General features: G+C 59.0%; 1 protein-coding gene across 13 annotated transcripts in view; it reads right to left on the bottom strand.

The window, feature by feature from the left end:
* Positions 1–14,978, bottom strand: part of RBFOX3 (RNA binding fox-1 homolog 3) — a 191,899-nt gene that overhangs the window by 84,413 nt on the left and 92,508 nt on the right. For 3 of the 13 annotated variants that reach the window (XM_076354171.1, XM_076354175.1, XM_076354179.1), the window contains exon 3: positions 11,237–11,474. The exons of the other annotated variants lie outside the window; for them this stretch is intronic. The gene's annotated coding sequence lies outside the window, so the exon portion shown is untranslated. The remainder of the gene's footprint in view (positions 1–11,236; positions 11,475–14,978) is intronic. 13 annotated transcript variants of the gene reach the window in all.

Below are 14,978 nucleotides of genomic sequence, written 5' to 3'. Positions count from 1 at the left end.
ACGGTCTGCAGAAGGATGTTAAATCTGACCTGTTTAACAGCCTGGTAAATTGAGGCACAAGGCAGGAAAGGAAAAATAAAAAAAGCCACTGAGAGACTAAAACAAGCACAAAATTCCCTCCGTGACCCCACTAACCTTTTCTATCTCCTCTCCACGCCGCTGCACTCGCAGGCTGGGAGCAGAGCTCCAAAGCAGCTCTCCTGCAGACAACACCCCCCCACCCCTCCTTGGGGGGCTCTTATAGGGCAGCAGTGTTGCTCCCCGCCCCAAGCCCACATTGCTCCAACCACCTGCAGATGTGCCCGATGAAGAAGAAAGCCTTCTGCAGAAAATGAGGGAAGCCCCATTTCAGGCAGCTGCCAGCTTTCCCTGGCGGCACTGCCAGGGACTCTCCTGCGGTCCCAAGCCCCTCCAAAGCCGGCAGGTAACAGAGTGCAGCAAGCGATGCCCCGGGGAGCTGAGGGCTCCCGAGCCTGTCCCCAGGCGGGGACGTGCTGGGGACCCAGCTGGGGACAATTCCCACCGGACAGTGTGACTGCAAGCGGGCTGCGCCAAGTGGAGTCCCTACTCCTCTCTCCCCACCTGCAGCTGCCGCAACGGAATAAAGATAAATAAGAAAATGAGAATGAAATCGCCACATTTTTCAAATCGATCTGTCAAAGCGAACCCATGCAATCCAGCCTCGTACAGCCCCACGCTAACGCTGCCTTCTGATGCCGGGCAGAGCCATCTCTTGCCAGCCCCCCCATGCGCCCAGCTCAGCTGCACCAGACACCTTCAACCAGCACCTGAGCCGCCGCCAGCACCGCGCACACCACCCACAGTGATGCACGAGGCCACGGGCCTTTTGTAGTGATTTAATGTGGTATCACCCAGATGAAGGGAGGAGGACGTGGAGCGGCATCGCTTCCCTCCTGGCACGAGCAGCACACAGGAGGAGGATGGGGCACAGGGCCGTCCTGCAGTGGGGACGCTGAGGGAAGCGGGGCCACCTCCACACCCCCGATCTGCCTGCAGGGAACCAGCTCAACCCCTCCAAACCTCACAGGCTCACAGCTCAAGCTCTTCTTCTGGTGCTTGAAGACAGACCAGGCGGCAGCTCTACGATCCCTCGAAGAGCTCCAAAACCAGGACTCAGAGGGACAGATTCAGTGTCTCCCCACTGCTCCCCAACTTGTCAGACCTCCTCAGTACTTGGGCACTTGCTAAGATACTTCAGAGCCCGTGTGTGAGCAGGACTTAGGCTGGGGATACCTGGGGGAACACAGTGCACTTCATTAAAATAATTAGTTTAACGTGGACAGGAAGAGGAGAGCAGAGAGGCGAAGGTGAGCGGCACTCCCCGTGTTCAGCGCTGGCTGCCGGAGCCCCGCATGGGAGATCTGACCTGATGGCCACAGCGATGGACGAGTGTGCAAATGCAGATTTACCCAGCACGGCAAGCGTGCATCCTCAACTCACGCCGCATTCCTCTTCGCAGCCTGCTTACAGCCTCTGCTGTGGATCCACGTGATGAATCTGGGAATACTCCTGCTCTGGGCAAGAAGGCCAAGCACCAGGCAGGCAGCACAGACGGCAGCACTGCAACACTGCGGAGCACGGGGCACCATGAGCGGCTCGCGGTCACGCTCCAGTCCCCAGCCCTGGAAGCACCGTGGGCTCTGCCCAGCACTGCCATCGTGTGCCGGAGCATCACCGACTCTCCCGCTGCCCGGGCACTGTGCTTGCACCCCCGAGGAGAGGGGGGCACCGCTCCATGGCTGGCATGGCGATCACTAGCATATGGAGGCTCTGCAAGGCTCCTGCCAGGGAAAGCTCGTGCACTTTACCACTGCTGAGAAGCTTCTGTGTTCCTGAAATATCATCTTCCCCTGGGCAACTTCATATGCAAGTCTTGGGACTTGCCGGAGCATTAAACTGACATCTAGGTTAGAGTAAGGAATAGCTCAACGCCTCCAGGAAAAAGGGTTTTCCTTTCACATCCCAGTGCCTTCTCCACCAGCTTGATACCCAGACCAGGAGTGAGCCCTTAACATGGGTGTCCACTTCAAGCCTCTAGCGTGAAGCAGGCTGTGGGGGTGGAAAAGGGATTAAAAAAATTTCTGAGACCTGATGTAGAGATAAGCTGCCATTTCTGGAGTCCTCTCGGCTCTTTATGGTCCCTGGAGCAGCACCTCTGAAGGAAAAGGCACTTACAGAATTTAAAGCCCCGGGGGAGCCTGGTGGGACACGGACAGACCGCCTGGACCTGGGCCAGGGCCAGCAAACAGATTCTCACCATATTTTGCACGGCAGATGCCATGTCTAAGAACCAGCGCTGCGCACCGAAGATATGTCCCAGCCGGCAATACCTGTGACCTTGGTGGTAAACAGCATCCCCTGCCTCGCTGCGCAAGCTCCAGCCCTACCTGCAGCTCCCTGGATGCTGTATTTATTTATGGGGGTTAAGGGGAGGGGTACGGAGGAGGGATGCATCATGCTCCGGCAGCACGGACCACACGGCACATGGCACAGCTGACGATGCCTGGAGCGGCCATGGCTCCTCCGCTTCTCAGGAGGGAGCACCCAGCCACTGGCAGCCTCACGGTGCGGTCCGACCCCCCCAGGGCTGCCCCAGCCCTCGCGGAGCCCCACAGCCTCCATGGTGCCCGCCCCGCATCGGGCACCACTGTCTGCAGGTCTCACAGGCTCCAGCGCTCAGCTGGCAGCTGCCTGCCCGCGTATCTGTAATGCAGCGGCTCACGTGCACCGGCCCTGCTCCTCCAGAAATGCAAAAAGCTGATTGATTAAATAAATAATGCTTGCTAGGAAGGACGGCTGAGGGACCAGAGAGCCCCAGGCTCCTGTGGGCAGCAGCTGCCAGTCACTGCCACCCTCAACCCCCGTGGCACTGGGGAAGGGTCAGGCCAGTGCGGCAGGTGGGGAAGGAGACCCTGCCCTGTTATTTTAACACCATCGTGCACGCTTTCCTCTACAGGAACGGGGGACAACGAGGCAGGACTTTGCCTGACGAAGTGTCCTGGTGGCTGCATGGCAGGAGCAGGGCATGATAGATCATAGGAATAAAACCAGGAGAAGGGTGAGACAAGCAATCGGCAGAGACTGGCTGTAAATCTCGGTGCTGATGGGGCTGGAGATGAGCTGGCTGGCTTTTGGGGGAGGCGAGCAGCAGAGAGAAGAGGGTGATAACAAGAGCCGTGAGCGGTGCTGGATCCTGCGTCCCAGCTGATGCAGAGGTCTCGCTGTCAGGGAAATAAAGTGGAACCGCTCAAGTGCATCATTGATTTTTAATAAAAGCAGGTAACACTCTGGAAATCCAACACTTGGCCCCGTTTTCTCTTCCCTGGTCACCCCATCTCCCCCAGCCCCAGCTCACTCCACCCGATGGCACTGCCCTGGGGCCGGGGATTCAGCACAGACCCTGCTCCTGCGGGATCGCCTGACGCCGGGCTGTTGCCTGCCCGGTTCTCCTCTGCTGATCCCTGATAGATGGTTGCAGGGATTCGCATCAACCCTGCAGGACCCGGAGCAGGCACTGCCCGCAGCGGTGCTAGCTGTCGGATGTTGTCTCCATGCTGTCACTTTGCCAGAGATGAGTGCCCTGCTCTGTCACGGAGACTGAACCCCACCGGCGGGGCCCTCTCATTAAACACCAGCAGTTGCACCAGCGAGGAGAAATAGGCAGATGTGAGGAAGCCCAGGCTGCGGGACGGGCTGAGGGGAAGGGTCGGGGCATGTGTGCACGCGCAGGGACAGGAGCCGCGGGAAGGCAGGGCTGGCCCTGCTCTCCTGCAGGAAAGCTCGGCGTACGGCAGCGCGTGCACCTCTCCCCCAGCATGTCACAATGATTGAGTGCAGGATGCAGGCACCATAATGGTTTCATCAACTTAGCTACTTTTTATGAGGAATTTGTTCCAATACCTTCCCTTTCCCCGGCTGCTGTCACCTTAACAGATGCCAGACCAGAAAGAATAATAATCCTGGCAGGAAACTTTGAACTGGAGCGAGCGGCTTCCCACGGAGGGGGGCAGGAGGTGGGAGAAAACTAATTTTTGCAGGCGCTCAGGACCACTCAAGAGCTGCCCCAGCCTGACACCGCCACTGTTGGAAGATTCACTTCTGCCCTCCTCTTCCTCCCCAGGGGGAAATTGTCTCATGCAGATGTACTGTAGTGCTGGTGAAACACAGCTTTGGACAGGAGCCCTTCAGCCCCAGCCCCATCCATCCTGCCTCCCTGCCTGCTGGACCGACCCCCCCACCCCAGTAAGCACCTAAAATGCGCCTCCTCCCTCCCTGACACAATTCCCGTACCTATTTCTGTCCCTGACACCTCTCGCCCTCCCCTGCTGCTCTGCCCGCTCCCCCAGCCCCAGGCGCCCCACACGCAGCACTGCCGTCTGCGCCCGACCTCCCGCTCCTCCTGCCCACGCTCTGCTGAGCTATGCCCCCGAGCACCCTGCCACTCACTCCTTCCACCCACAACCTTCCCAATTAACTCCAGCACCTGCCTGCTGCCTCCTGCCTGCTCCGGCCAGGCAACAGCCCGCTGCAGCCCGTACCAGCTGGTGGTCTCGGGAGATGCAACGGGGCCCCGGTGAGGTTTGAGCCGCTGTCTTCAGCAGAAATAAACTGTATTATGGGTTAGGCACAGCCACGGGGTCCCCCACCCAACTACGCCCGATGCTTTGCCAGGGACCGGGCACCAGGGCTGCTCACCCAGCACCGGCAGCCCCACGGCTGACGGACAGCAGAGCATCACCGCAGCCGTGGTGCACAGCACAGCGTGGGAATACCTCCGCCAGCTGGCTCTCCCCTTCTTCCCCTTCCCCAATCTAGAGAGGGTTTTACACTGACAATGAGCTAAAGCAAATGGTGCCTGAGCAGCCTGCAGGCGACCTTGCCCGTTAGCAGGATACAGCCCAGATTTACCACTCACCTGAGTGCCAGGAGCAGGGCTGCGAAGGGCCTCGGGAGGTCCAGCGCTGCATCCCTCTGCCCCGCGCGGCAGGACCACGGCAAGACAGAGAGGGCAGCACAGGCTCCAGCAGCTGGCACAGCCCATGCCCTGGCAGCAAACGGGCTGCAGGCAGGCAACGGCGGGGGCAAAGACCCACAGGACACGCAGTCCCTTCCCAGAAGATGTAACCCATCGAGGTAACATTTCCATTGCCCGGCCCCTGGGAGATGCTTTAAGCTGAGTCTGCCCCAGTCCTTGCCTGAGCAACAGCTCCCTGCCTGGGGCTGGGCAGGGGGCTGCCCCGGGGTCCCCCACATCTCCCCATTGCTGTTTCCTCCTGGTGTCTCCTCCCTTCTGTTTTCTTTCCACATCACAGCAGCAGTCTCACCATGTGCCAAGAGCCACAACACTGGGGCGGTCCCGCTAACAGCGCCTGTGAGATCCCCCTCGCCTGCCTGCACTGCTCCTGCCTTCCTGCCAGTCTGCCGAGGCCACGCCAGGCGCAAGAGACCCACGACACCCTTTGGCACCTCTAATAACAGTTCATAAATTATTACTGTGCTTGCAGACACCAACCAGCCACGGCCGGGTACGCTGGCTCATATGCACCCACATGCTGCCCCGGCTGAGCAGAGCCATTGCCATGCTGCTATCCTAAATTTCTTCACCGTGGCATTTAGAGGACTTTTCCTTCCCTTTGGGAATTGAAAAACTAAGCATCATCATCAATCTAACCGAGGGGGCAGAGATCCTTTCCCCAGCAGGCCAAGCCAAACGTTTGGCATTCAATAACAAACTGCAGCCACGTGCAGACCATGTCCCCACCTCCAGCCCCCCCAGCCCCTCGTTCTCCGCAAGGACGTGCAGAAGAGCCTGGCCTGAGCCCCCCGCCTGCCCGGGCAGCTGAGCAGAAGCTCCCTCCAGCCCTTCGGCCTCCCTTTGCTCCCCCGGCACTTGCAAGCTGCAGATAGGTACAAGTCGGCTCAGCAATAGTCGTCCCTTTTGATGCACGTCTGCACCTGCCTGTGTAACAAGCAGCCCAACGCTGCATCTCCTGGACGGACAGGAGCCACATCTGCCCACAAAACAGCTACAGAGGCAGCACGGCTATGAGGACCAGCACAGGCAAAGAGCCAGCACCAGGCAGAACAGACACAGATGTGGTGGAAGGGAAAAAGCCATATTTTATCGTTCCCCATGTCCTGCTGCCAGATCCCCCCGGCCACCGCTCGGCAAGGTCAGACACAGCCAGCCTGCTTGGTCCGACACAGCCGGCCAGCTCCGCTCCGGGAGCACATCTCATCCCCAGCCTGTAACACCGTGAGCGCTGGGGGCCAGCGTGGGCAGGAGGCAGCAGCATGGTGCCACCGTGGGCTGTGCCACGGCACAGGCGGGTGGGCAGCCGCGGGGCAGCACGGTCACCTCCTGCCGCTCCTCGCCAGGCGGGGACGGGCAGCTCTGAAGGCTCCAGGGACACCCCAGACCGATCCCCGTACCGAGACCCTGAGCATCAATGACAGCTGGAGCCGGCGGAGGAAGTGGGACAGGCAGGAGAGGCAATCAGGGCAGCTTCCCCCGAGCGCAGCAAAGCACCGGGAGCTAATCTGGGGATTCCCAAGGCTGCGAGTGCCAGACCTGCCCTCGTGCCTGCCTTCTCCTGCGAGGAGCTGCTGCTTTGATATGAGTCATCACTGGAAGACGAATTCTATTTAAAAGACGTTATTCGTAGAAAATTGAGTTTTAATAACAGGGCATCAAACGAGGAGAAAATACCAAACTTCCAAGCAGAGCTAAGTTTCCGTATGTTAATTTATACACATTCACTGCTTGAAGCAATAAAAATCACACAGAGAGCTTCTCTCTCTGACAAAGCACGGAAGGGAGCCCCCTCCTGCTCCCTGCTCCTGCCGTGCCGGAGCATCTCCCAGCCACGGAGAGCAGGAGTCAGGGCCGGCTGCCCTGGCCATGGCTACGGCCCCCGGCACGACTCGGGGAGCGAAAGCTTTGGACTTGTGAGCCGCCCTGCGCCGCTGCCATGCTCCCAAGAGCCTTCAGGCTTAGTTTAGCCTGCTGGTGGGAGGGCGGGAGGAGACAGCGCTGAGCTCACTTTAAAAATAGATCAAACCCTCTGCTACAGAGCCATTTTATTAGAGCAGCACAAGCTGTCGGGCTGGTGACACCTATGCGAACACTTGGGTAAGTTTTCCCAGATGCTTTTGAAAAGCGAGTGAGGGGAAGAACGACAAAGACAGCAAAGCAGACTTGTTTTCCAACAAAAAAAAAAAAGGAGGGGAGAAGCCTGCCCACACTCATAGCCCCTCACCCCGTTCCCAGCCCACATCTCCCGTGCAGCACCAGGAGCCCTGGGACCAGCTCTGCAGTGAGGTCTGAACTCGCCCGCACCAGGGTGAGGCTTTGGCTCGTCCCAAAGCTGCCTGCTGCCCGCCGGCTCCTCTGCCCAACACGGTGGCTCCCGAACCCCCTCCCTCACCACGCACCATGCCCGGCTCTGACCAGGGCCAAGGACATCTCTAAAAGGGAGAAAGAATTGCCTTCAGGTTTCCCTGTGCTGCAGCAGAGCAGCAGCCGAGCCTCACCCCAGCCTGGTCCAGCTGCCCTGGAGCCTTTTCTGGGCCGATCCCAAACCCCGGCAGCGCCGCATGAGAGCTGCAGCTCAGGGACGCTGCCAGGTGCCAAGCCTGGCGAGAACATGGACAATCGAAGCAAATCAAATCCCACAGCTCCGAACTTATACTACAGCTCCCCAGTTTGCCGGGCTGTTGGATGCAGCCATGGGAACCCCAGGTCCTGGGGTGCACACCCGCTTCGGGGGGCTGCGCCGGTGCAGCCTTCAGCCCGTTTGCCATCACCATCCCTGCCGGGCTGCTGCAGCCGAAGAAGCACCTGACGATGGCAGCTGACAAACCCTTCCAGGCTGGCCCCAAGTCAAACCATCACCTGATTTATTTGACTGCCCTCAGCCTCTCTCCCCCTGCCAGCACACGGTTCTGCCTCCAAGGGGGAAACGACTGGGCCAGGGTCCAGCTCTGCCAGAATTTAAAAAGTAATCAGTAACAGGGGTCACCTTTCCCTGGGTGCGGCTTGCTCCGCTCCCGCTGCCATGAACACTGGATACGGACATGGGAAAAAAGAGAGAGATAGAGCAGCTGGCCGCAGGTTGGTACCGACTGGGGGAGCACATGGGCTAAAGCGGAGGCTCGCCTCTGCCCGGATGGTGGCACGGCATGGCGGCCGACCAGAGAAAACACCGGCCTTGTGTCTGGGGATGTAGTGGGCTGCATGGGGACTGAAAGTGGAAAGGGAGATAGGCAAACAGAGCCTGAACCCTGAGCAGGACGGGCTGCTGGAAAATTGCTGCTGGTTCCCCCCTGCAGCCCCAGGAGGTGCAGGGCTGCTGCCCGTCCCGTTGGCGGAGCTGGGGCCATGCTCCAGCCAGCGGCAGGGAGACGCCGCGGGAGGCCCGAGCAGCAGAGGACACCATGGCTCTCCCAGGGACCTGAGCCTCCACCGTGCCTCCCGTCACCACACCAGCAGTGGGCACAGCTCTGCCCTGGCTCCAAGCGACGCCCTCACCAGCACCGTCCCCCCCAGAGGCTGCCCAGGAGGGGGGTCCCGGGGCTCAGCAAGGCTGAGGGGTTCAGCTCGTGCTGCAGAGGCTCCTCCCAGCCGGGCACAGCAGAGGGAAACCCCAGACACTGAACTGGAGGACCCAGCTCGCCTGCTGCCCTGAGCCCAGCGAAGCCTCCCCGAGCTGGAGCAGCCGAGTGCCAAGGACAGGATTTATTTCAGTACAGCTCCACAGCTTGCAGCATCCAGCACAGGCTCCCAGTATTCCCCTTTGTGCACACTACAATTGACTCATGTTTTTAAAAGGAAAATCGGGTTGGGGGGAGGGAAAAAAAAAAATACAGAAATGCCTCAGAATCAAATCTCGGAGAAAGCGTGGGAGCTCTCCGGAGAGGAGGAAAGCACTTTCTATATAATTCACCTTTTGTCATTTAATCACCACCCCTCTTGCTGCCGGCAGCCGAGCGGTATGGCTGGGTAATGGCCGTGCGCTGGGAAATCCACGGCGGGGCCTGGGGAATGCTTGCTCCCGCGGGTAAGCAGGTTCCTGCCCTGGACGTCGAGCTGCGTCGGAAAACTTCCATCCCCTGGCCCAGTTTGCCAAGGAGACGAGCTGATTTCCTCTCCTCCGAAGCAGCTTACAAAGCAGCTGGCAGAACGCCAGGGTCTTTTTAGAGAAATGTTAATGATGCCCAGGGAAGAGCTAATCATGTGTCATGGAAACAACTTTGTGCCAGTCAAAGTGCTACACGGTCCCAGCCCCATGCGGGGCGGCCGGGGGACACGGTGGCTGCAGGTGAGGGCAGGACCGGGGCTCTTCTCCGTGGTGGCACCGCGGGGGTGCCATGGGTCAGCCGCTGGTGTCCAGCGATGGCCTCCATGCACAGGTTTAGCACCTGCAGCTCCTGGGGACTGCTCCTGGCGATAGTAGCAGATCCCTCCTGGCCCCCCCAGACCAAGGCAAGAGCATCATCCACCACTGGTATGCCTCGGCCGGCAGGACCCGGCAAGCACCGGGGGATGGAGCAGCCGGTCCAGCCCAGCGTGGTTGGGGACACAACCGAGAGCTCCCGAGACCCTCCCAGCTGCCTCCCGCAGCCGGGGGCAGCAGCCGCCTCCTCTCCCGGGGAATATCACCCAAATTATGGTATTGCAACAAACAGACAGAACAGGGGAGTAGGATGGTCGGCAGCGCAACAGAAATAGCTGGGACACGCTACGGACGGGGGAGCTCTCCCAGGAAGGACAAAACCCAAAGGAACCGGTGGGGAACATCACGCCCTGGTGAGCAGGGAACGGGTGAGAGCTGAGGGGAGCCATCCCCTGCCTGCACCAGTGACCAGCACCTCTGCCCGGCCACAGCACCCGGCACCCCGAGCTCTGCCATGGGGAAAGCACGTGCCAGCTCCCCAAAGTCTCACACCGCCTTCTGGATGCCCCTGCACCGCACTGGCACACCCCGGGGAGCAGAGCACCTGCCTGCCAGATCACCCGGGGACAGTCTTGTCATCGGGCACAATTTAAGGGAAAAAAGCTCAGATTTTGCAAACCACATCTCTGAGTTTTTCAGCATTTTGCATCCATTTGTCTTTTAGCTTCTCCTCTGACGGGCAGCACAGCTTCCAGCAGGAATCTTTTCATGACTTTATGGCAGTTTGCAACTTACAGTAAAGGGCATCGTCTGCACCTCTCTGGCAGCCTGACATTTCCAGGCACGTTGTGGGGCTTCCACAGACTGTCCTCCTGCCACGCGAAGGGCCTGGCACAGACACAGAACAGGGGGAATGGCTGCAGAAAACAACCTTGGCTCAGATGGCCATGTGTTGAGTCAGTCTAAATAACACAATAGCAAACAAAAATGTATCTGTACATTAGGGCTAGCTCCAAGAGTAAAGACAAGAGGACCTAAGAGGCTGCAGCCTTCAGCTGTAAGGCCAGCAGAGTTTTATTTAATGCAGGAGGAGTAAATAAAGTCCTCAGCAAGAGGAAGAAAGCTCCCAGAGAACAGACCCAGAACTGAGCAGATAAATAACCCAGCCGGCAGGACCTGAGCCGTGCGAAGGGAGCCTGCAAGGAACGGGGGGGGGGAGGCGGCAGCAGCACAGAAAACCTCGTGTGCCAGGCAGCATGGGGCAGAGCGAGGATTGCCGGGGGCGCTGAATGAGATGCTGTGGCAAAATAGTAAAAGGTTCATTAGTTATGTAAATAAAAAGATAATACAGAAAAAAGTGAGGCTGCTACACAGCATGGATGAGTAGAGATAAAACTAACCTAGGTGTTGCCTGAAAACTGATTGAACAATTACCTTCGGCTTTCAGGAGGGATGGTGATTAACACGCTGTCGTCTGCAGGCTGCTTTACTGAACAGGGGAACAGAAATTGAAGCTACAGTCTCCAAAGCAGGAGCAAAACTCAAAACGTCCAATGAGTTCAAATCAGAGGAACGAGGAAATCTCCATCCCAGAAACCCATCAGAACTGGCCCAACTCACAGCCCAACCACAGACGTGTCAAGCTGCAATGGGCCACAGCACTGGAAAAGAGCACCACGGAGCCAAGAAAGGAGCCAGGGGCAGGGAGAGACACACCCCCCCCCAGACCCCCCCAGACCTCCCCAACACGCAGAACAGAAGCTCAATGAAAAACAAGGTGGAAATACATGACAAACAGGTAAGATGTAACATTGCCTTACCAAAGGCAGCTCGTGCCAGAATAAGTTGGTATCTTCCTTCAGACAAGGGGAACGCGAGTGGCTTGGCCAGCAGCAGCACCCCAGCGAGACGGGCTGGCGAGGGCCAGGGGAGGCATTTGCCGTGCAGGAGGAGAGGCATCAGCCCTGGCGGGCTGGCAGACCTCGAGACTGGAGCGACCGAACAGCACAAAGTTCAAAATGCTGAACATAAGGACTACGCGAGAATGTCTGCTCTAACCTGGAAAAACACACAGAGAAACATCTAGGTATATTACTCAGTTACAAGCTGACTATGAGTCACCATCTCCTGCATCTGTGAAAAAAGCAAGTGTGTTTCTAGGCTGCCTGGCAAAGAGATTTCCAGGAGAAAGCAGGCAGCAGCCACGCCACTGCTCGACGCTCTGCTGGGGCCGGATCCACACTGCTGGATGACCACGTGTAAGAGGGGTTGGAATGGAGGAGCAGGGCAGGACTGCCCAGGGGACAGAGAGTTGCTCCGGGGAGCGGACAGAAGGACAGAGGAACTCGTCCAAGCCCAGCCAAGGCTTCTTCCCTATAAATACGCAGGGAGTAGGCACTGGGGAGGGAGAGGAGCTGTTCAAGCTAAAGGACAATGTTGGCACAAGTATAAACAGGCGTAAAAAGCTGCAAATAAAGGGAGTCAGGAAGGAAATCAGGAGGTTTCTGTGCACGGAGAGGGACAGGCACCGTCCGGGTGCTTGATCGGTAAGGAAAAGGGCTGCAGCTGGGACCGCCTGGACAGCAGGGACCGGGCTCAGGGATCTGGGCCTCTTCCTAAAACATGCCTTTAAACTCCTTTTAAACAGTACTCAGATGTTTCACCGTTTCCATTACCGGAGCTGACAAGCGATGGCCCACAGCTGAGCAGCCCTTTCCCCCACAGGGCAGTGACCGGGAGCAGGCAGAGAACAGCAGGTTCACCCACAGACGCCCGCCGGCCACCGCCACCGCTGCACCAGAGCCTCTTCCCACCGCGGCCCTGGAAAACCGCGGGCCAGGCACCGCTGCTCCATGCGCTGTCCGGATTGCTTCCCTAACTCCGCGCAGAAATCCAGGCTGCTAATCAGATGGAAAGTCTCCATCCCATAATAAACAGTGTACTATTTATAAACCTGAAAATGTCTTTATTATTATTATTTTCCCCCAGAAAAAAAATAAAAAAACCCCTTGCACAATACTGTTAAATACACCCCACCAAGGACTCGCAGGTCTGCGGCGCTGGGATCGCTTCCCCAGGCAGTGCCCAGTGGAACAGATGGCAGTGTGGGCGTTAGGTACCAGCCTCCTGGCAATCTGAACATCTGTTACCGTTAGAAAATGCTAATTGCCATCAATCAGGACAGCACCTACCCACATTTACATGCAAGCACAAAAAAATTACGTCTAAATTTCTCCGAGTACAACACTTGCTGCATGTTAAGTAACTGGAGCTGCTCAGACGCTGCAAGGCAGCCTGGCACCGGCGGCTGCGGGCGATGCACCACATCTGAGTGCCCAGCAGCACCCGGCCTTCCCCAGCAGCACCTGCAGCGCGAGGGGCAGGGGACCCGGCAGGGCCCCTCCTCCCACCCTGCCTTATCCCCGGGGCAGAGCCCTCCGACTGCAGCCACCCCTGTCTCTGCGGGCAGCTCTCCTGCCTGGGAGCATTGCCACCGGTGCAGGGCACCCCAGGGAGGACAGTCCCCATCCCCTCTGCAGACGCTGCAGGGTACATGCATCCTTCTCTTCTATGCAATGCTCCCACCTCACCCAGACATGCCAGACATGCAGCAGGAACACTTTACCCCCGGCTTGCTCCCTCCGGTGACTCCAGAGCAGCTTTGGGCCCTGCACCCTGACCCGCTGCACTCGAAGACCCGCGAGACCCCTGCACACCCTCTGCTACTCTTCTTTGCCCTGCCACATTTCCACATCCCAGCTTGGAGAGGCTGCCTGGCAGGAGCTGCCCACTCCACACAGCCCCCGGGCAGGGGCCAGCAGCATCTCACCCCATGGGACACCGTGACAGACCACTTGAATCCAGCTGGGAATTGCCCGGCCCTGGCTGGTCCTTGGGGTCCATCCTATGGGAAGGTGAGACGCTCTCCATCCCCAGAGAGCACAGGAACAGATGGGAACAGAAACAGCCCCACTGTGGTTTATCAGATCACGTTACAGGAACTGCAGGGAAAGGTTCGGAGAAGCCCACACCGGTATCACCGCGGGCAGCCTCCTCCTAATGGCCCCTGTCAGCCCCGAGGGACACACGGCCCAGCTCCCCCCTCGCCCAAATCCCCGGCAGCCCGTGGGCTCCATGGGAGCGGCTGAGCTGGGACGGTGCTTGGAGCATCTTCCCTCAGAGGCGAGGGGAGGCACCGGCACACCGGCCACCAAAGCGAGACGGCAATTCCCATTTTGAAGAAGCAGAGGCACAAATCTTGGGTGGCAAACTCGGACACAAAGTTGAGCAGAGAAGCATGAAAACAAGAAACCTGGAGCGCAGTGCTCCCCGAGACACAGCTCCCTCCGTGGCGGTCCCAAGAGATGCTCTGACAGCCGGAGCTGGTGTGCCGGCCACGCTCCTCACCCTGAGGCACTGCTGGGGCCCCCGCCTCCCTCGCAGCGGGGAGCTGCGCCTGAATGCAAATCATGCTCCGGGCTGGTGCCAAGATCTCCTTGTTCCTTCCTCAATTTAGGACACCTCTTGGTGCTGCAGCCTTCACGTAGCTGGTAGGCAGCTGCAAGGGTGTCAAAGGAGCGTGCTAAGGCTCACCCAGGAGTGACTCTTCTTTGATGGCAAAGACGACCCTCGAAGTGCTGTTTTACCCACACTTAGGTCTTTTCTCTTCAGACTGAAGTCCTAGATCGTAGCTGTGAGACAAACTCTGTATTGCAAAAGCCTTTCTACCTGCTGCACTCTCAGCCATCTTTGGCCTCTGGCTCACAGAGGCAGCGCCGACACAGTGGACACAGACCTTCGGACACCATCCCTGCTGATTTAGGGGGTCAGCGGGTCGGGGTGGAGCCTGACCTCCCACGGGGGGGGACCAGGGCAGGCAGCGGCTGAACAGCCCCAGTGCCGGGGGCAGACGAGCTCTGCCCGCTGCTGTTCCACTGTGTCTGGGGCTGCGCCCCGAGCGGCGACGCCAGACCCAGCCCCCCGCCGTGCCAGAGGTGGTGGGGGACAGTGAACCCCGCGCCGCGCTCCTGGGGAGCAGAAAGCCCCACTTCTCGTGTGGGGTATGTCCCACTTCACGGTCCACCCTAATCTGCTGGGTTTGGGCCAAGGCAGAGCAGAGCAGGGACTCGCCTTGCCGCTACAGACCCACCCCAGCGCTGGGGGTGCGCAGCACCGTCCGTCCCTGCCCTTCGGGCTCAACACCCCCACCAGCACCCAGTGCACTTGCCAAGCAGCTCAGCCCCCGTGGGCATGACCCGGCCTCCCTCATGGCGTGCCACCACACACCCTCTTCCCGCGGGGCTCAGCACAGGCAGCAGCACCATCCCGCAGCACCCGCCGTGGCAGCGGCGCAGGGGCTTCCCCTCCATGCCTGGCCCCAGCCGCGCTGACTGCAGGCGCTGCTGCCTCGGCTCTTGAAGAAAGTTCAGGCTCTCCCCAAAGAAGAGCAAGAGGAGAGAGGAGGAGCAATCTTGCTGCTGAGGCGAAGAAGACGGGGGCACGGGATGGAGGAGCTGTCAGGGAGCGTCAGAAGAGCCTCACCAGACACGCCGTGCTCTTCCC

The sequence above is a fragment of the Aptenodytes patagonicus genome, chromosome 16, assembly GCF_965638725.1.
Source record: "Aptenodytes patagonicus chromosome 16, bAptPat1.pri.cur, whole genome shotgun sequence".
NCBI classification, from domain to species: domain Eukaryota; kingdom Metazoa; phylum Chordata; class Aves; order Sphenisciformes; family Spheniscidae; genus Aptenodytes; species Aptenodytes patagonicus.
This window is presented reverse-complemented; position numbering and strand designations above follow the sequence as displayed.